The 21,026-nt window shown below is 42.4% G+C and overlaps 1 protein-coding gene across 4 annotated transcripts in view; it reads left to right on the forward strand.

Annotated features, from left to right (window-relative positions):
• The first annotated feature begins 9,489 nt into the window (after positions 1-9,489).
• Positions 9,490-21,026, forward strand: part of plxnb1b (plexin b1b) — a 308,635-nt gene continuing 297,098 nt past the window's right edge. For all 4 annotated transcript variants that reach the window (XM_039771079.1, XM_039771083.1, XM_039771080.1 and 1 more), the window contains exon 1: positions 9,490-9,916. The gene's annotated coding sequence lies outside the window, so the exon portion shown is untranslated. The remainder of the gene's footprint in view (positions 9,917-21,026) is intronic.

Consider the following 21,026-nt stretch of genomic DNA (forward strand, 5'->3'; position numbering starts at 1 on the left):
TGCACATACATAAAACATAAAGTCCTTGTCAACAAATGTGCAGCAGTGTCCAGTTTTGTTCACGTAATCGGAGCACTTTACTGCTTTACTTATATTGCAATGAGGGAACCTGGCGAGATATGAAGCAGTTACAACTCATTAGTGTACATGTCATCTGTGATGCCAAGATGTGGCTGAGAAACGTTGGGTCTCCGTGGCCTGGGTCAGCCTGTGATTAATTTATTTTAAGCAGTGTAGCTTAGACAGGTGTGCAGTTAAATGACCACCTAAATAAACATGCTATTCTTGATAAATTTCAGTCGGGTTTTAGAACAAATCACAGCACAGAAACTGCACTCGTTAAAGTAGTAAATGACTTGCGGGTAAATGCAGACAGAGGCCATTTATCTGTTCTCATCCTCTTAGATCTGAGTGCTGCATTTGACACCATTGATCACAACATTCTTAGAAATCGCCTTAGTCAATGGGTGGGCCTCTCTGGCAGTGTCTTAAATTGGTTTGAATCCTACCTGACAGGGAGAAAAATTTTTGTTAGTTGTGGGAATTACAACTCGAAGACACATGATATCCGATATGGTGTTCCACAAGGCTCTATCCTGGGTCCGCTGTTATTCTCAATCTACATGCTTCCGTTAGGTCAGATTATCTCAGGGCACAACGTGAGCTACCACAGCTATGCTGATGACACACAGCTGTACTTATCAATAGCACCTGATGACCCCGATTCTATTGATTCACTAACACAATGTCTGACTAGTATCTCAGAATGGATGAATAGTAATTTTCTCAAGTTAAATAAAGAGAAAACTGAAATTTTAGTGATCAGCAATAATGGATACAATGAGGCTATTATAAATAAACTGGATACATTAGGATTAAAAGTCAAGACGGAGGTAAAAAGCTTAGGGGTGATTGTTGACTGTAATCTGAATTTTAAATCACATATTAATCAGATCATTAGGACAGCATTTTTTCACTTAAGAAACATAAGTAAAGTTAGACCTCTTATATCACTGAAAGATGCTGAGAAATTAGTTCACGCGTTTGTTTTCAATCGACTAGATTACTGTAACGCACTCCTCTCTGGACTACCCAAAAAAGATATAAATCGTTTGCAACGAGTGCAGAATGCAGCTGCTAGAATCCTAACTAGGAAAAGAAAATCTGAGCACATCACACCAGTTTGATGTCACTACACTGGTTACCTGTGTCATTCAGAATTGACTTTAAAATTCTGCTTATGGTTTATAAAGCCTTAAATAATCTCGCCCCATCTTATATATCGGAATGTCTGACACCTTATATTCCAAATCGTAACCTCAGATCCTCAAATGAGTGTCTCCTTAGAATTCCAGGAACAAAACTTAAAAGAAGTGGTGAGGCGGCCTTCTGCTGTTATGCACCTAAAATCTGGAATAGCCTGCCAATAGGAATTTGCCAGGCTGATACAGTAGAGCACTTTAAAACACTGCTGAAAACACATTACTTTAACATGGCCTTTTTATAACTTCATTTTAACTTAATTTAACTTAATCCTGATACTCTGTATGTTCAATCTCCTCAAAATAACTATTCATGGTGGCTCTAAAATCGGTACTGACCCCTACTCTCTTTTCTGTTTCTTTTTCCGGTTTCTTTGTGGTGCCACCTCCACCTACTCAAAGCTTCATGATGCTCCAACAATGATGGATGGATTAAAAGGCAGAAGTCTACATGACCATCATCATCATCAAGCCCTTCCGTGAGAATCCTAAATCCAAAGAGGACTGTTTCATTTATGTTAGGTAGAATGCCCAGAGGGGACTGGGCGGTCTCATGGTCTGGAATCCCTACAGATTTTATTTTTTCTCCAGCCGTCTGGAGTTTTTGTTTTTCTGTCCCCTGGCCATTGAACCTTACTCTTATTCGATGTTAATGTTGATTTATTTTGTTTTATAATTGTGTCTTTCATTTTTCTATTCTTTAATATGTAAAGCACTTTGAGCTACTGTTTGTATGAAAATGTGCTATATAAATAAATGTTGTTGTTGTTGTTGTTGATGGAGCTGTACTCGGTGACTGGCTTGTTTTTATGGTGACTGGCCGAACCCTCAATGTATCATATGGCTTGTACTATTCACTGTAACACAATCACTTTATTATGTGCCAAGATGATAGTGCCTTACGCCTTTCCCTGATCTCCGGAGGATAGGTGTTTTAATGCCATGCATGATCTTGAGCACTTAGTTGTGGAGTATAACTAGATACTCTTGAATGCAGGTGACGGGGTCTCGACACATCAGGAGCGAGGCTGCTCTACCAGCCAATGAAATTCTGTGGCATCTTGATTGCATATGTATGAGGTTGATTAGCATGCTCCATATATGGATGTTTCAGGGTGGTGTTTGACACTCGTTTCTGTAGTAACAAGGTGATTGTGATTTATAAACAGTAAATTGTGTAGAAATGTGTGTATGTCAGGTTTTATTTTATAAATGTGACATTTGTTCTTTTGTATTTTGTGTTTTCCTGTGTTTTAACATGTTTTCACGCTCAAATCCACACAACTTTTTTGTAAACGAAGCCCCAAGACAGCAAATGTCTACCTGTTGTGTTAGTTCTGGGCACCCGTGTAGTGCTAACAAGAACTTTAAAGCCATCATGAGGTGGCATTAGAGCAGTGGTCTCCAACTCTGGTCCTGGAGGGCTGCAGTGGCTGCCAAGTTTCATTCTAACCCATTTCTTAATTGGTAACCTGTTTTTGCTGCTAATTAATTCCTTTTCCTTTCATTTTAATTGACTTGTTTTTTAAGATTTGTTCCAATAGATTTCTTTATCGTTCCTCTGAATTGCTTCATTTCTTTCCTTAAATGGCATCCAAACAGAAATGAAATGTGAAGTGAGGGAGCCAACAGAAGATCAACTAAGTCAGGGCCTCAAACTCCAACCAATTTCACTCCAACCAGAAGCTTAATGAGGCGCAGAGTCTTGTCGTTAATTAAACCCGTCCTTTAATTCCATGGCTTGTTGCTGCTCTCATTGTGCAATGGCATACATCTCCAAAATCGTTGATTTTCTCTTTTCTAAGAGCTCTAATACAATGTTTTGGGGACCTGAGCAGATCAACATTCCTGAGACCTCCACCAGATATTGTATGATGGGCACAATTTGCTGGTTGTGTGTTGGCTCATTTTGTATCTCATTATTGTTTGGCTGCTAATTAAGAAAAAAGAAACAATTAAGGGGTCTGAGTCTTCAAGATCAAGTCAATTAAAATTCATCCAAAAGACATTAGCTAACGGTAAAAACAGATCACTAATTAAGAACAGTTTGAGAGCAAGGGCTGAATAGCACTTTGACATACCCACTACATGCCAGACCACCTAGATTGGGGCCCGAGCTCAGGTGGTGACATGGCAGCACCACACTGGAAGAGTGCCACCAACCCCGAGTTTTCCCTGTAGGTTGGAGGACCTGCTTGCAGAACTAGATGCAGATTATTGTCATACCCAGGATAAAGCCATTGCAGATTAAGGGCCTTCCTCAAAGGCCAAACACAGTGGAGTCACTTCTGGTGTTTAAAGGATTCGAAACAGCAAACTTCCGATTGCCGGTGCAGATCCCTAGCCTCAGAGCCACCACTCCCTGCAAAAGGGTTAAAATGAAAACCTGCAGCCACCACGACCCTTTGTGACCAGAGTCGGGGACCCCAGCATTAGCAGTTAATGATTATGTTATTTAGCATTCAGTCACATTAGAGTTTAGCTTTATTATACTCTAGTACCTACTTTGGAACTTTGTATGGGAGTCAAGTGACAGACATGAATCCGTTAGGGGCAATAACCGCTTTCTTTAATATTTTAGGACATCAAATCTTGTGCCCGTCATCTACATTTCATGGAGTGAGAATGCAGCACAGAGACCATTTCAGCCGAGCCTTTTCATCTGCATTTTAATAAACCAGGAGCCGCCACATAAAGGCAGATTGTGTGAAAAGCCTAATTATGTAAGCCGAGGGTGTAAACAGCTCCTGCCTGGGAAGGGAAAGGCTTGAAGGGAGCGGACGCCAAAAGAAGAACAAGTAGGCATTTCAGTTTGGGAGGGGGTGTTGTTGAACTCAGTGAAATTACACCAAAGGATAAATACTATTTAGGCCTCATCTGGAAAATCCAGCCGCGGAGAGCAGCAGTGTATGGAGAATTGAATTCCTTGGCAAGTGACTTGTTGCTGACTACAGCCAAAGCAAGAGGGAGGCCTGGCGTTATCACCGTCGTTAATGATCAAAGTGCATTTCTTGTGGTTCTGAGCCTCCGTTTTGGGCTGTAAAGCAAATCTGTTACAGTTTCTGTCCCCTTCCATGCAGTTCTGCATTTATTATTTTGCATATTCACAGTAAATCATGTTTATTTCAAAAACATATTTTGAAAATACCACTGGGAAGAATCTAGCAACCTCCAGTCCTGTAATAGAATAAACAGCTTCAGGAGATGGACAGACAGATGGCAGTCCTGCTGTCCTTCAAAGGCCATCTATTTTATGTAAAGCGTACTCGTGCCCTCTAAATGAATGTGCGGTGTTGTGTCAGCCTTGTGCTTCTTGGCGTCTCCAGCAGGCTCTGGAGTTCAGCACCCCAGCAGGATATTTTAAGAAACCAATTGGTCTGAATGAAGCCACTGCTCTCTCAGTGGGCTCATCTTCAGAAAACTGAGTCATGAGATGGAAATTTCAAAGTGGTAAGAGGCAGCCAATGGGCGTCTCTCTGCTTCCTTTGAGGTTGTGTTATCTAATATTTGTGTACACAAACAGAAATTCTTCTAACTGCTTATAAAAAGAATACTTAATATAGGTCCAGCTTAGTGTCACTCCGCACATAACGCTGCACACTAATTATAAGGATATCTCTAAGACTTTGACTTTATTTATGTTTATTTGCACAATTACAAAAACAAAAAATCACCTCTTCTTTGTAAATGAACCGTTTTTTTTGTGCCAGCTTTTCTAGGTCGGGTTTACTTGGATAAGAAATCTTTTCCAGCTGGGTAGGGATTAGCAGTCAGTGCAGGACCGTTTATCATAAAGAACAATCGGAGTCACTTTAAAGCAGGGGTGTCAAACTCTGGTGCTGGAGGGCCGCAGCGGCTGCAGGTTTTCATTCTAACCATCTTCTAAATTAGTGACCAGTTTTTGCTGCTAATTCATTTATTTTGCCTTAGTTTTAATTAACTTGGCCCCATAGTTGTTTCTTTTTCTTTAACTAGCAGCCAAACAGAAATGAGAAACAAAACAAGCCGCCTGTGCCCATCACACAATATCTGAAAATAAAGAAAGGTGAAGGTCTCAGTAAGGCTGATCTCTCAGGTCTCCATAACATCTTAATGGCGTTCGTGGAAAAAACTGAAAAATCAACAGTTTTTGAAATGTCTGCTGTGGCAGAATGAGAGCAGCAACAAGCTATGGAATTAAATAACAGGGTTTAATTATCAGCAAGAATCAACTTCTAATTAAGAGATTGGTTGGAGTGAAATTGGTTGAGTTTGAAATCCCAATTTAGCTGCTCATCTGTTGAAATGAAATGGAGTTTGAGGCCAGACTCAGCTTGTCATTTGTTGGCTCACTTCAAATCTCATTTCTGTCTGGCTGTCATTTAAAGAAAAAAAAGAATAAATTCACAGGACGAAATCCTTAAAAACAAGGAGAAAATAAGTTAATTAAACTGGTCACTGATTAAGAAAAGGGTTAGAATGAAAACCTGCAGCCACTGCGGCCCTCCAGGCCCAGAGTTCGACACCCGTGCTTTAAAGGATTCAATTAGTCTGAGATCACACGAACACGAGAAACCTCCTCATTCAATGGATGAAAAAAAACGCATTACAAAACACATTTAATGATGAAATGTATTATTTCCACAATTAATGATGGTAATCAATATTCATTTTGTGTTTTGAAGAAAACATCATGAAGGTGTTGTCCAGTTCCCGTACACATTCTGACAGGCTGCTGTGGAAATTCTGCATTGCAATTCTTGGCTTTTAAGATGTCCCCACAGAAAAAAAAAAAAAATTGGTACTTTTCTATGAACATGATGCAAATCGGTGGGGCTGCTGCCCCGGTTACTTAATTTTTGGATTTTAAATTACTAGAGTCGCCTACCCCAAGCACTAATAGTTAGTCGGGGTGCAGCATAGTTACCTATAGGTTCCTAATGTTAATGTCCCCTTAAAAACGACAATACGATTTGCGTCACGATAATAAAAAATCACAATGAGATCTGGGGGTCTCGGAGGCCAAGGAATGTCACCGCGGTGTGAAACAATCGTCGGATAGCTGCTTGCCATCGATTGTCGGGCAGTATGTGAAGTGGCTCCACTTGGGGACTTCTTTTTTAAAGGCTAAACCCATTTCTTTGAATGTTGTAATTGCATGGGCAGATGGGACATGATCGTGACATCCTAACTGGTAATGTGCAGTCACCCTGTCACCATTCTTATAAAAGGCTTTGCCAGTGAGTGCCCGTTGCGCACCACTCCACTGCTCCATTATAACTAATGGCAAGAGATTCTAAGCGAGGTTGCATCGGTCACAAACAACTGCCAACGCCCCATGGTCCCTTACACCCACTTCCAAAATGTCCCGTTTCCTTACGCCACCCTGTATTATTTTGTGCTTGACTGCTACCTTTACCCAAGGAGACTTCCAACATTTCAGACACAATTCAATTACATTTGTGTGGCTTTTTCAATTGGACCAGAAGTGACTCGCTGATGGGCACACAATGGATTTGAACCCACAACCCCAGGGCATGAAGTCCAAAGAATTAACCACACAACACCACACTGTCTACCAATGCTACATCACTCAAGGAAATTCTTAAAATACCACAGGAAATACATTTAATCATTTTACTATATTTTTTTCTATAACATACCCCACTTCTATAATTGACTCTTTTCCTCTTCTCCATAGCCATCATGCTTATGACCGCTGGCGTGTGACTTTCTTTCAAGTTCAGGGTTATGGAGGCCCTAAAGTTCACCATGCAGATCCACCGCCATACTCACACTGGGCCAATTCAGAGTGGCCAAGCTGCCTGTCTGGGGCAATGCTTGAAGTGAGCTGGTACTCACCGGTACCCTATGCTGGCATGTCTACGTTTTGCTTTTTGGAGTACCTGCAGTTTTTCTGTCCATAATGGCAGCATTTGAAGTCAGATGGTACCCTGCAGAGTCCAGCACTCACATTTCTCACAGTCTCTCTCTCAGTACTCCTGGAGATTTTCAGGAATAACATCTTTCCATCTCAAACATTTTATTGTACAGTATGTACAAGGGGTGACCTCACTCTCTTGTTAGTACTGCCTCTTTATTAATCCACAATTCATCTGAGGAAAATCTGAGAATCCCCTCTTAGACTAGAGAGAGACAATTTGCGGACTCCATATAAATAACAACTGTGTGCTTGAGATGTAAACGCATAACACTGGAGGCAGCAGTGCTATAACCACTATATTTTAAACCAGAAAGAATATAAATATATACTGTATGTTTACTGATAGCTGACCATCACACCTAGTTGAGCTTTTTGACCAGCAGCCACACCATACTCACTTTAGAACAGATCACCCACCTGAAGCTAAGCGTATTCGTGCCAAGCTGGTACTTGGATGGGAGACTAGTTAGAAAAGTTTGGGTCGCTGCTGGAAGAGACCAGCAAGAGATGCTTACCCTGTGGCCTGAACAGGAAACCAATGCTCTATTGCATGATGGGGACACTGTGCTGTAAAAATGGTGCCATCCTTCAGATGAGATGTAAAACCGAGATTCTGACTCTCTGTGGTCATTAAAAATCCCTGGGCATCCTTCATAAAGAGCAAGGTGTATCCCGATGCCAAAGCTAAATCGCCCACCGTAGCCTAGTCACTCTGGCCCCCTAATCCTCTCTTGTCTCTAAGTGGCTATCTCTTTCACCCCTTCACCACCTAAAAGCTAATGTGTGGTGAGCATACTGGTGCAAATATGGCTGCCATGGCATCATGTAGGTGAGTGCTCCTCATTAGTGGTGGCTGAAGTGGCTCCCCACTCACTAAGCAAAGTGCTTTGAGTAGTGATACAAAGACTATATAAAAGTAAGGAATTATTTTTATTATCCCATTCCAAAATCATTAGCATTAATATAAAGTTGCTTCTCCCCCAAATCCAGTGGCTATAACAGTCTTCTGTGAAGGCTCCCCGCAATATACTGGAGTGTGTCCATGGGAAATTGTGCCCACCATGTCTCCCTTTTGCTTGATTGTATTTACCTCTCCACAATGAGTGCAATTTAAATATCTGCACTCAATAATTTGGAGGGCTGTCCACGTACTTTTGGTCATATAGTGCGTTTATATACATAAAGTGCTCACCCCCTTGAAAGTTCTCATATTTTATTTCTATTGAACATTCAATCACAGCTGCCTTGTTTTGGCTTTTTTTATAGTGATCAGCAGAAAAAAGACTTTTTAACATCAAAGTGAAAACAGATCTTTTCAAAGTAGGCTAAATTAACTAAACTTATAAAACAGAAAATAAAACGATTGCATAACGTGACTGTGTTTTAAAAACTGTTATTCACCTCCAGAGGTTTATTTTCTGTAGGAATGTGGCTAAGTGAAATTTTTTGTTGTTTTCCTCTCCTCTATTGCTAACTGACCGTGTCTCATTCAGATTGAATTCGCTCTGCTTTACAGTGAGTTCAGCCTAACTTACGTATCAATGTATATAAATGATTTACAGTATAGCAGAATAATTTCTGTCATTTCTTTGTAGATGGAAACAGGCGCAAGTGCTCCAAACCCGAAGTATTTAAAGAGTGCTATTTCAAACTAAACTGAGCTGAAACTGAAGATAGATAGATAGATAGATAGATAGATAGATAGATAGATAGATAGATAGATAGATAATGAATGGCTCTATATTAGATAGATAGATAGATAGATAGATAGATAGATAGATAGATAGATAGATAGATAGATAGATAGATAGATAGATAGATAGATAATGAATGGCTCTATATTAGATAGATAGATAAATAGATAGATAGATAGATAGATAGACTGAAGGTCTGTTATTAAACTAATGAGACACACTAAAATCATCACTGAATGAAATTTACAAGAACAATTTCAAGGGTGGAAGGGCCGACTTGTAATAAGAAATATTTATCTACAATTATATTTTCTTCAACAATATTCATTGTATGATCGTCCACGGTTATCTCATGTATGTATGTATACATATAGCACATATGTGCATACTAAACAGATCTCGTTCACGCACTTATCTTTTCTTTTTTCTTTTCAGGAGCGCACGTTCATTGCCCCTTTAAGAGATCCCGATCTTGATGAATGGAGCTCTCCGCATCGTCCGATCTCAATGAATCGCCTGCTCCCTCGCTCGCTGTAGGTGACCGTGCCCCTTTAAGTACGTAGCTGAGGGCAGGCCCAGTGAGGTAATCTGGCGCTTCACTGTCCCGGTGCCACTCACTGTTTGTTGGGTGCATGTGCTCAGTGCGAGAAGCGTCTCTTCTCAGGCGAGCGACAGCGAATGAAAGGAGCGCTCCGAAATAGCAGGAATAGCAGCCAGACACCCCCTTAACAGCCCACCCACTGGCCCCCTCCATCCCCGCGCAAATAGCAGCCTTTGAAAAGAAACTTCACACGGCAGTGAGGGAAGCAGAGAGAGCTGAGAAAAGTGTCTTCGTTTTCATCGCACCGGATCATATTTCTTGCCTTTTACTATAACTTTCAGTTTGGATTCTTCGGAACTGTTTTCTTTTCTTTCTTCCCCAAGAAGCTGGGGGAATCGGATTATATCGCAAATAAGGAGCTGCGCTTTTTTCTTTGGATACAACGTGAAACAAAGCCACGCGTAAACTGAGGCGGGTATTTCTACATATTTCGCAGGTAAGCTTTTTTTTATTGTTATTCTCCTCGTTAAGTTTTCCCATACCCATTTTGTTTGCAGAATCTGAAGATCTGTGTTTCTTTAGTTCTCCTTTCAAGCAGGTTGCTTCGTTAATATTAAATGTTAAACACACGGACATTACTTTAATAGGTAGCATCACACATGCGTTACAAGTTAAACGGGGGAAAAGTCACAATGGACTGGGACACCACCGAGAATACGGGCACTCCAGCGGGTGGTGCTCTCAAAATATGTACTGTTATAGCAATGTGTTTTAACAGACATAAGATTTTTTTTTTTTTTTTTATATTTATGTTTATTCCTCCAAAGTTGAGTATCCTTTACTTTCTCCCCTTTTGTTTTAAATCGGGGCCGGGGGAGAGCAATACACTTGAGTTTTCCACGGAGGGATTAACTTTTAAACAAACAAATGAGTGTTTGCATTACAAAGAGGGCGGTGATGGGAACATTGGGGGTGCTTTGATCTGAGGCTAGTATTGATTCGAAAAAGCAAGCCCAGTTCCAATACACCTTGCCCGTTTCTCTTTGAATCTACAATTCTTTCATGATTTAAAGCGACAGATTTTTTTTTTTTTTGAGATCCTAGAAGTGCATTAGCATTGAAACGCTTCGAAGGATGCAGAAAATTACTCGAAACCCATCTATCGCATAGGCCACCTGATACCCTTCAAAAATGATGAATTGAGTTTTGCGGGAGAACATCTTTTCTGCTAAATGGGAGATTCGCTGGTGCTGTCGGCAGACCATTAGTCCAGCAGGGGACGCTGTTTATTCTACAAAATTGCTCAATTGCATTAAGCGGGGTTGAGTGTGTGTTGTGTTGTGCGTTCGGGGAGTTGGAGGTTTTGAAAGCTGGGTACTTTTTGAAATTTCCCAAGTTCGTTTACAGAGGCTTGCAGCATCGACATTACAAATTGCACTTAAAATGAACTATTAAGGTAGTCCTCTAGTGCTTGAAAAACAAATGTAACCGCGATCCGAACTCGTTGAAGGTGGCACGATCGAATAAAACGAGCTGGCGGCGGCACAGAGCACTCTTCGCCGATTGTCTCCTGTGCACTCGGTCATATCAGAAGACCGAGACAAAGGTCGATTCACCCACCTAGATATAAACACCCGATCATTTGTGTAACTAACCTTTGACAGCACATTTATTAACTCCTTTTAAAAATATTTCGGCATTCAGGCAACAAACGTAACTCTCATTCCAGAGCTAAATTGACAAGTTGCCATTGTTTAGCAAGAGATGCAGACCTCATTAATATATGGATTTATTTCAGACTACTCATCCCTCCGATAACCATGTTCTTGTTTTACTTTTAAATACATTCTATCATTGTATCTTTCTACAAACTGTCTTTTTTTAAAAAAAAGATGGACGCTTAGTATGATGCTTTACTTAAATTTGTCCCCCGAGTTCCAGTGAAGTCCCCACTTGTATCACCCAGCGCTTCATAAACAAAGGGCGAACAAACATTGATGTCAAGGTCTGACAGTAAGGGCACGCCTCCTTGTGCCACCCTTTGCCCAGCTGGGCTGAGATTGCTGTGTGCGGTGACATCCCCTTAGGGTGCCATCCTCTGAGAGCACATCTGTCAGTCTGCGAGGCTCCTTCATGCTTTTGGCAGGCTGTCCTGGTGCAGCAGGGCACGCTTCATACACCGAACCACAACTCCAGCAAGGGGAGTGACACACAGTTCAAGTGTCTGGGTAGTGAGAAATGGAAAGAATTAGAATAAAACATCCGGTGGGCTTTATAGTGCCATCACAGAGGCACGATGAGTGTGGATAATGCAGATGGTGCTATGGCAGAATGCTGCTCAGGTGCCTGGGCAAGGGGGTAAGATGTTCGAAAGGCCTGAAACCCTCTTATGACCACAGGTAACATCACCGATGATGATGTGTTTCTGAAGACATCACAAGGTGTATTGCTTAACTGTAACACAGGGTGGGCTTCAACTCCATTGCACTTGTATGGCTGCTAACCCTTATCTTAATTTGTGGCCAGTTTTTGCTGCTAATGAACTTTTCCACCCATTCCTTTGAATCGCCTTGTTTTTTGTCAGGTGCAGTTCTTTCAACCGCTTCATTTTTTTCCTTAAACGACACCTAAACTGAAATGAAACGTGAAGTGAGCCAACAGTTGATCAGCTAAGTTAGGGGTCTCGGACTCCATCTAGTTTCTTAATTGGAAGCTGATTCTTGTTGTAAATTAAAACCGTTATTTAATTCTGTGACTTTCTGTTGCTCTCATTCTACCACAGAGCAGACGTTTCCATTTTTTTCCCCCAGATCAGTATTACTGAAACTGTCACCTTTTGTGTACTAAACGGATGGCGTGGATGGCAGTTTCTACCCATTCTAGTGTTGGGCTCCGTGGGGGATGCCCCCTGGTTGCTTAATTTTTGAACTTTAAATCATTAGACTGGCCTGCCCCAGCCACAAATACTAACCTTGGGGGTGGAGCGTAGTTGCCTACAGGTCCCTAATGTTAACGTCCCCTTTGTGCGCCTAATGTTAAAAACGAAAATCCGATTTGCGTCACAGTAATAGAAAAGGGTACTAGCCATCCGTGCCATCCGTTTAGTACACAAGTTCCCGCCTTTCTTTCTTGTCAGATATTGCATAATGGACATTGGTCAGCTGTTCATGTGTTGGCTCGTTTTATACGTCATTATTATTTTGCTGAAAATTATGGAAAAAAGAAACAAATTGGTGGGGGTGTCTGTGTCTCAAATTGCAAGTCAATGAATGTTAAAGCAAAAGAGTTCATTACCAGCAAAAACTGGTCACTATTTAAGCAAATGGTTAGAATGAAAACCTGCAACCAAAATAGCAGGCCAGGGCCAGAGTTGGAGGACCCCTGCAATACCATAATGTAGATCGATAATATTTTTTTTTGTCCCCAGGGGGTTTGAGTATATTAATTTTGCATACAAATCTATGTTGCTTTTAGGTAGCAGTCTTTGTCCCCAAGAAGGAAATTTAGCTTTTTTATAGAAGCTCACGAACATACTGTAACTAACAAAACAACTTTAACTCTTAAATACACACAAAGAATTACAAAATGAAGAAAACTTCTGACTTAGCTGAAGGTAAGAGGGCAGTCCCAGTGAGGCCTTCTAAAGGCGCATTGGCACAGGCATGAAGGAGCCCACCGTAGCGTTTCTTCACCTACTTCATCCATCCATTATCCAACTCACTATATCCTAACTACAGGGTCACGGGGGGTCTGCTGGAGCCAATCCCAGCCAACACAGGGTGCAAGGCAGGAAACAAACCCCGGGCGGGGTGGCAGCCCACCACAGTCACCTACTTCTGTTGAAACGTCTGTTGACTAAAGTGGGGGCGTATCAGAGAGTGGATGTGCAACATTGTTCATAATTGGCCGTTCGTTTGGCTCTCATTCTTCTCTTCTCTGCTCCCTCCAGGGGGTTGACAGTGCATCCCATAACTGAGCCTGCCTTCTTCATTAGTTTGTTTATTTGGTGGCCCTCTCTTGAAATGATGTTACCAACCCGGCACAAAACACCACAGAAATTTGCACTGGCCATCACAGAGTTAATAATAATAATTCTTTACATTTATTTTGTGCTTTTCTCACCACTCAAAGTGCTTCAGTGTGTGGGGAGCCACTTCAACCACCACTAATGTGTAGCATCCACCTGGATGATGTGACGGCAGCCACTTTTGCGCCAGTACGCTCACCACACATTAGCTATTAGGTGGTGAAGGATGAGAGAGGAGGTGATTAGGGGGCCATGGAGGGCACTATAGCCAGGAGATCGGGATACGCCCTGCTCTTTGCAAAAGATCTCCTGAGATCTTTTATGACCACAGAGGGGGTCAGCACCTCGGTTTTATGCCTCATCCGAAGGCAGGTGCCATTTTTACAGCACAGTGTCCTCATCAGACCACAGGATAAGTGCCCTCGCCAACACCTCTTCCAGCAGCAACCCATGATTTTCCTAGATTGTCTCCCATCCAAGCACTGGCCGGGTCCAAACCTGCTTAGATTCAAGTGGAAGACCTCTTCTGAAGTGCAGGTGGTATGGCAGCGTGCAGTTACAGAAGATGTGATGGATGTTACACTGAAGGAGCATAGTCACGTAAGAAACAAATGGAGACTGCTCTTCCCTTTCTTATATGTGTTAGTAGATCAGTCCAGGCCTGTCATTGATGTGGACCCCCAAGTACTTCTAGCAATGTACCACATCCCCTCCCTGAATAGTGACAGGGTGTGGAGGCTCCAGAGCAAATAACGAGTTCCTTGGTTTTAGTTCTTAATTTATATTATTTTTTACAAGGTTACCACAGTACTTCCTTTTGTCACCTGAGCCCAAATCCTAAATAAGTGACATTTTATAATACTATAAACAGGCAGTGTGGCCGGAGTGTAAACCTCAAGCCTGTTGGTTCAGTCTCATTTTAAAACCCTGAACAAATTGCTTATTGTTCCTGAGCACCCATTGTTAAAAGTCTGTGCCACAATTCTAAAGAGCCGTGGGGTGAGAGGTAGAGATGGAAAGGTTGTTGACAATAAAAGTTTGTTAGTGAAATTATAGGGCAGTACGAAAAAACTTTCAGCTTGTGCTTGCCAGTTTTAGTTAATATGTTGTGCCTCCAGATGTCCCAATATTACAGCAGCACATTCCAATAAATCCATTATTAACTTTCATGGTCTGAAATAATTGTGTGTGTCTGCATGTGTGCACACGTTATTAGGATATTCACAGAGTTGCTAGTTTATTAGCTATTTCTGTCTAATAGCCTGTTGTGCTGCCTTATGCCTTCAGAACAGTATGAATTTGTCTGGGCATGGATTCTACAAGTCACTGGATGGGCTGCTCAGGAATGTTGTGCAGTTTGTACGTGAGTGCCAATTGAACGGCTGCACAGAATTCCTGTGAATGGCCCTCACCACCTCATCCCAAGGATGCTCAAAAGGATTGTGATATGAGAACTGCTCAGGTCATTGCAGCCATAGTCTCTTTAGAGCCGGTCAATCGATTAGGCCATTAAAGTGGTACATACTCACGACACTGAGGGGCGCCGTTTACGAAATAAGCGCTGTGTGCTCCAGAATACCAACCCTTCTTTCTATGGACACCAAGTGATGCTGTTTTGGTACCTCGAGGGGCGTGAGCTCCAGATACATAGGGGGGACCCGAAGACCTAGAGCTCCTTATGGGTTTCGACCCAGCACTGGTAGTCCTGCTGAGCCACACGTATAATACATACGCCTGGAGACACAGATTATTGAGTTTATTTTTTAAAAACCTGGGTGGGGACAATTGGAGAAAGCACTGAGTGTCACATTTCTACACCAATCCAATGCCTCATGAGGGTGGCACTCAAAATAGGGCCGGTGATTCAGAGCTACAAAGAGTAAAAGTGCTCTTGTTAACTTGGTCTGACATAGAGCCAGCTTCTGATTATGTTAGACTGTCTACAGCCGGAAAGTCTCCTAAATAGACCCCAGTTCAGTATATAACTGTGTGCAGAGAGCAAACTGCACGTGTTAAAAATAAACATAACCTGTTGCAATATTTTTTATATTTATTATACATTAACATTCGAAGACCGCAGTAGATGAGTGGTGAACGTGAGCTATATGTTATTGGAGGTGCTGTATGCGCTCAACGATAGTGTCAAGAGTTTATGAAAGTTTGGCAGGTACAGTCATGGAAATATGAACTGTGACATTTGCTTTTGAAGTAAAAAGTCAAAACGAGGTGAAAAGGACTGCCATTAAGAGAGATGATAATGAAGAGCCACGGGAGATGCAGATTTCAGTACTCAAAACACCCGAATCAACAAATCTGCCTAATTCCACCAATAGGAGCACGACAAGGCCGCACAGCATCCACCTTCTGACTGTACGCCTAAACAAAGAACTGAAGGAGGTTAACATTACTATCTAATTGAAAATGACAACCTAATATGCCAAAATATAATCGCAGTAATTTAACATATGGCCTAGGTATAGACCACAATGCTTTTCTAAAATCCATTTATTTGCTGCTGTTATTCCACATATTGATGCGATAGTTAAAATGATAGAAAGATATTGTAGCTGATAAAAGTCTTTTGAAATGCCAGGAGCCAAGTATCTGCTGTGTGTGCGTCTGTCTGTCTGTTACATTGTGTTACTGAGCTTTTATTTTCTCACAGCCTCAAGGCTTTTTTCAGTTTCTATTGCTCTCTTCCTGAAACCCCAACAGTTTAAAGTACACGGACTGGAGGAATTGAGGGTGGCTGTTCTAGGAGGAAGCCCAGGCAGGCATTTTGCAGGGGCAGATTTCACTGTGTGATAAAGGCACTATATAGCGCCCGACCCGGCACAGACTGACGCAGAGGCACGTGTAAAATCACATAGGCTTTTATTTTCTCTTCAGCCGTGGGGCACGTCTTCCCCATGTCCCACAGGCCCAACACAGTCCCAAAGCACTTTACACAAAACACCTACAACTCTCCACCTTGCACCACCACTCCTCCCAGGCAACCTCGTCCTCTTCCTCCCGATTCTGGCTCCCGAGTGGTGGAGGCTGGCCTGTTTTATAGCCCACCCGGAAGTGTTCCAGGTGCTTGACCACCTGGTCCCAATTGCACCTCCGGGTGGGGCTGATTACTCGTCTAACTGGGTTCTTGAGTCTCGGCAGCACCTCCTAGCGGCCACCCCAGTTCCCAACCAGGCTGTGGAGGACTCCATGTCTGGAGCCACGCGGGAGACTGGGGAATCAACATCGGCCAGGGAGGCTGCCACCAAGCGTCCCGGGGGAGGTATTGAGCTGTCCATGGTGGCTCCCCCGGAACATATGCAGCAGGGGCGTCTCGGCTGTCCCTCACAACTGGTAGTTTAGTTACAATATGTGTCTTATGAAATGATACACTATCGTGCTGCAAATGTCCGTGTGAGTGGGGGTAAGCTGTAAGCGTGAAGGAATGAACTTACTCAGCAGTGATGTTCAACTTTTTCCCAGTCCTCAACTATGCTTCTGTGGCCCCAGGAGATTGTGCTGGCAACAATGGCATCTAACACGGCCTTTAGCTTCTGTTGCCCATTCAAGAGAAGGTCCAATACGTGCTGCATTCTGAGATGACGTTTTTTACACCAGTCTTAAATACCGTTGTGGTTTGACTGGCTGTGGTCTACCTGCTTGAGTGTTTGTTGTCATTCTTCTTTGACCCATCTGTTCACAGGATCACCTATTACTTATGGTTGATTTTTGGTTTTTTTTTTTGTGCACTGTTCTCAAAGCCTTGAGATGGTTTTGCGTAAAATGCCTCTGATGACAGCCTTTTGGGAGACGCTAGAAACCAACATGCACAGCTCCCCAAATCATGCCATAGTAAGCGTCATTACGGTCACTTGTTTTGCCCATTTCAATGAACTATTGAGCACTAACTTATGCTTGAATCTCTGGCCTTCCCAATTTGTACTAAACACTACTGCCATGGGACATTGCAATGTTTTAGAGTTTTGAATTTGTGTGAAGCATATGTGTAGTGTGTGCATCAGTGTATGAATTTTTAATTAAGTTATACAGTATGTTGTACATAATGCATGTACGTACAGTATATACTGTATAGGTATCAATTCATATCTCTGTATGGTACATGCAGTATACTTTAAATAATCTTGTTCTTGTATACGAGCATGGCATTAGCCCTCCATGGAACACTAGAATTGTGGTCTGGTCTCCCCATGTCTGTGTTTTTTTTCTTTTCATCCCTGGTTCCTTTTGTTTACTTCCAAATCCCAAAGATGTGCCTATTTGGTCAACTGGCTACTCTACTTAATCCTGGTTTGTCTCTGTGTGCTAGAGTTGTATGGTATACTGGTACCGCAAATTTTCAAAATGGTTACGGTATGCAGCATTTTTTTCTTTTCGGTACCGGAAGTAAACGTCAGTTTTCCATGCAAACCCCTCCACCTGATTCTCAGTGAAGTAGCCAGGGAAGAAAAAAAAACACATCGCAGACTTCATGAAACCATATGCTCCGACATGACTGAGACTTCATTAAGAGTATTCTGCAGTGCACCAGGAAGGCTGGAGTAAGACTGGATGGGGTTGTTTGTAGCTATCCATCGTTTACTTCGGTACCAGTGCTGAGGTCTGAATACTTGTATCCATACGAAAGTCATAATTTTTGTACTCATCCAACACTATTATGTGCCCTAAAGTGGAATGGCATGCTTACTAAGAGAATTGCTCCAGAACTCCTCAGCCTTGCAATTGAGTAAGTGGTTTTAGAAAATGAATGTAGATAAACAAAACATCAAATCCATAACCCTGTGCTGTAAAAGGCCCAGGCTTCTAGAAACTATTGAAATCGTCAGGAAAAAAAAATTGAAATGCAGAGTTGGGGGTTTCATTTTGCGGGTGTGCTAACCCTTCTTGTCTATCAGCGGCTAAGCAAGTTTCTCTCTCGTTTGTCTGTCATTGGCAGTTTCACTTTGGCGACAGAGTCGCTTTCTTTCAGCTTCATGCTGTACCCTCGTCCTTCTTTCTTCTTCTGACTCGTTAACTTGGGGTCGCCTTGCTGGCTCTTTCAGCTTCACGATGTAGCCTCACATTTCTGGGCTGGACAGACAGACACACACACTTCCACGTGTAGACGTTTTTATATAAGACTAGCCGAAATACCCAGTTTTGCACAGGAGGAAAATAAAGTTTTTTGTTTTTTTTTTAATTCTTTGAGGAAAGCATAATTAAAATATAAAAAACACAACTTTAAAAATAAAAATAAATTCAACAATAAACCTGGGTTCACTTCCTGGGTCCTCCCTGCGTGAGGTTTGCATGTTCTCCCCGTGTCTGCGTGGGTTTTCTGCAGTGGGCTTGCGCCCTGCCTGGGGTTTGTTTCCTGCCTTGCTCCCTGTGTTGGCTTCAGCAGACCCCCATGACCCTGTAGTTAGGATATAACGGGTTGGATAATAAATGGATGGATAAAGACTCACTAATGTGCTTGTCTTGCGGTGTTGTATGTATGTAATCATCCAGTTGACGGTCGGAACCAGCCAACTGTATTTAATTTGAAAAGCAACAGGGGCGCGATGGTGGCTCAAACATAAAGAATGCCGGCAGTCACCTCCAGTTCGCCCTCTGGTGGTCGTTCCAAGTGTCAACTGGATGATAACATGCATACAAGACCACAGGATCACCCCCCACCCTACCCAGAAGGGGGTGGGTTATGGCTGATTTCACCCTACAGTATTTTTGTCGACCAATGAGGAACATGTGTACTGCGTTTCATGAAAATCGCTCCAGCCCATTTGGACGTGATGCTGGAACATACACTCACCTAAAGGATTATTAGGAACACCTGTTCAATTTCTCATTAATGCAGTTATGTAATCAACCAATCACATGGCAGTTACTTCAATGCATTTAGGGATGTGGTCCTGGTCAAGACAATCTCCTGAATGTCAGAAATGGAAAGAAAGGTGATTTAAGCAATTTTGAGCGTGGCATGGTTGTTGGTGCCAGACGGGCCGGTCTGAGTATTTCACAATCTGCTCAGTTACTGGGATTTTCACGCACAACCATTTCTAGGGTTTACAAAGAATGGTGTGAAAAGGGAAAAACATCCAGTATGCGGCAGTCCTGTGGGCGAAAATGCCTTGTTGATGCTAGAGGTCAGAGGAGAATGGGCCGACTGATTCAAGCTGATAGAAGAGCAACTTTGACTGAAATAACCACTCGTTAAAACCGAGGTATGCAGCAAAGCATTTGTGAAGTCACAACATGCACAACCTTGAGGCGGATGGGCTACAACAGCAGAAGACCCCACCGGGTACCACTCATCTCCACTACAAATAGGAAAAAGAGGCTACAATTTGCACGAGCTCACCAAAATTGGACAGTTGAAGACTGGAAAAATGTTGCCTGGTCTGATGAGTCTCGATTTCTGTTGAGACATTCAAATGGTAGAGTCAGAATTTGGCGTAAACAGAATGAGAACATGGATCCATCATGCCTTGTTACCACTGTGCAGGCTGGTGGTGGTGGTGTAATGGTGTGGGGGATGTTTTCTTGGCCCCTTAGTGCCAATTGGGCATCATTTAAATGCCACTGGCTACCTGAGCATTGTTTCTGACCATGTCCATCCTTTCATGACCACCATGTACCCATCTTCTGATGGCTACTTCCAGCAGGATAATGCACCATGTCACAAAGCTCGAATCATTTCAAATTGGTTTCTTGAACATGACAATGAGTTCACTGTACTAAAATGGCCCCCACAGTCACCAGATCTCAACCCAATAGAGCATCTTTGGGATGTGGTGGAATGGGAGCTTCGTGCCCTGGATGTGCATCCCACAAATCTCCATCAACTGCAAGATGCTATCCTATCAGTATGGGCCAACATTTCTAAAGAATGCTTTCAGCACCTTGTTGAATCAATGCCACATAGAATTAAGGCAGTCCTGAAGGTGAACACGGGTCAAACACCGTATTAGTATAAGTGTATATATATATATATATATATATATATATATATATGAGAGAGATGATAGATGATTATTTTCTGTTATATTATACCCTGTGATCAATCAGTACCCTGTCCAGGTTGATTTCAATGCTTTAGAGAATCAACTCCAGCAACCCTCAACTTTGCCTTGAGCAGGAGTTAGTCATATATAATATAGCATTCTCCAATTGATTAATCCAGTTTAGGGTTATGCGCAAATTGTAGTCTATCCCAGTGACATTCATTGATGCGGGAGGCAGCCCAGTTTATCATAGGGTCGAATCACACTTTCACAGAGTGATACCAGTTAATCTAAGCTGCATGAGTATGAGACTATGGGGAGAAAACGTGAGTACACCGAGGACATGGGGAAGAGCCTGTAATGACCAAGATGGGGATCAAAACAAGAATGCTAGATGTGTGATGCAGCAGCACTTGCCACCATATTGTCCGTGTCTTTACTAAAATGACCCCCTGTTGCACAGTGCTGCAGTGGTTAGCACTGCTTTCACATTGTAGGTTTGAAGTCCACACTAAGTCTTTAGTATGTGGAGTTTGTCCATTCTCTTGGCTTTCCTTTGGGTGCTCTGGTTTTCCTCCCAAAAGATA

This window comes from Polypterus senegalus, chromosome 12, assembly GCF_016835505.1.
Source record: "Polypterus senegalus isolate Bchr_013 chromosome 12, ASM1683550v1, whole genome shotgun sequence".
NCBI classification, from domain to species: Eukaryota; Metazoa; Chordata; class Cladistia; order Polypteriformes; family Polypteridae; genus Polypterus; species Polypterus senegalus.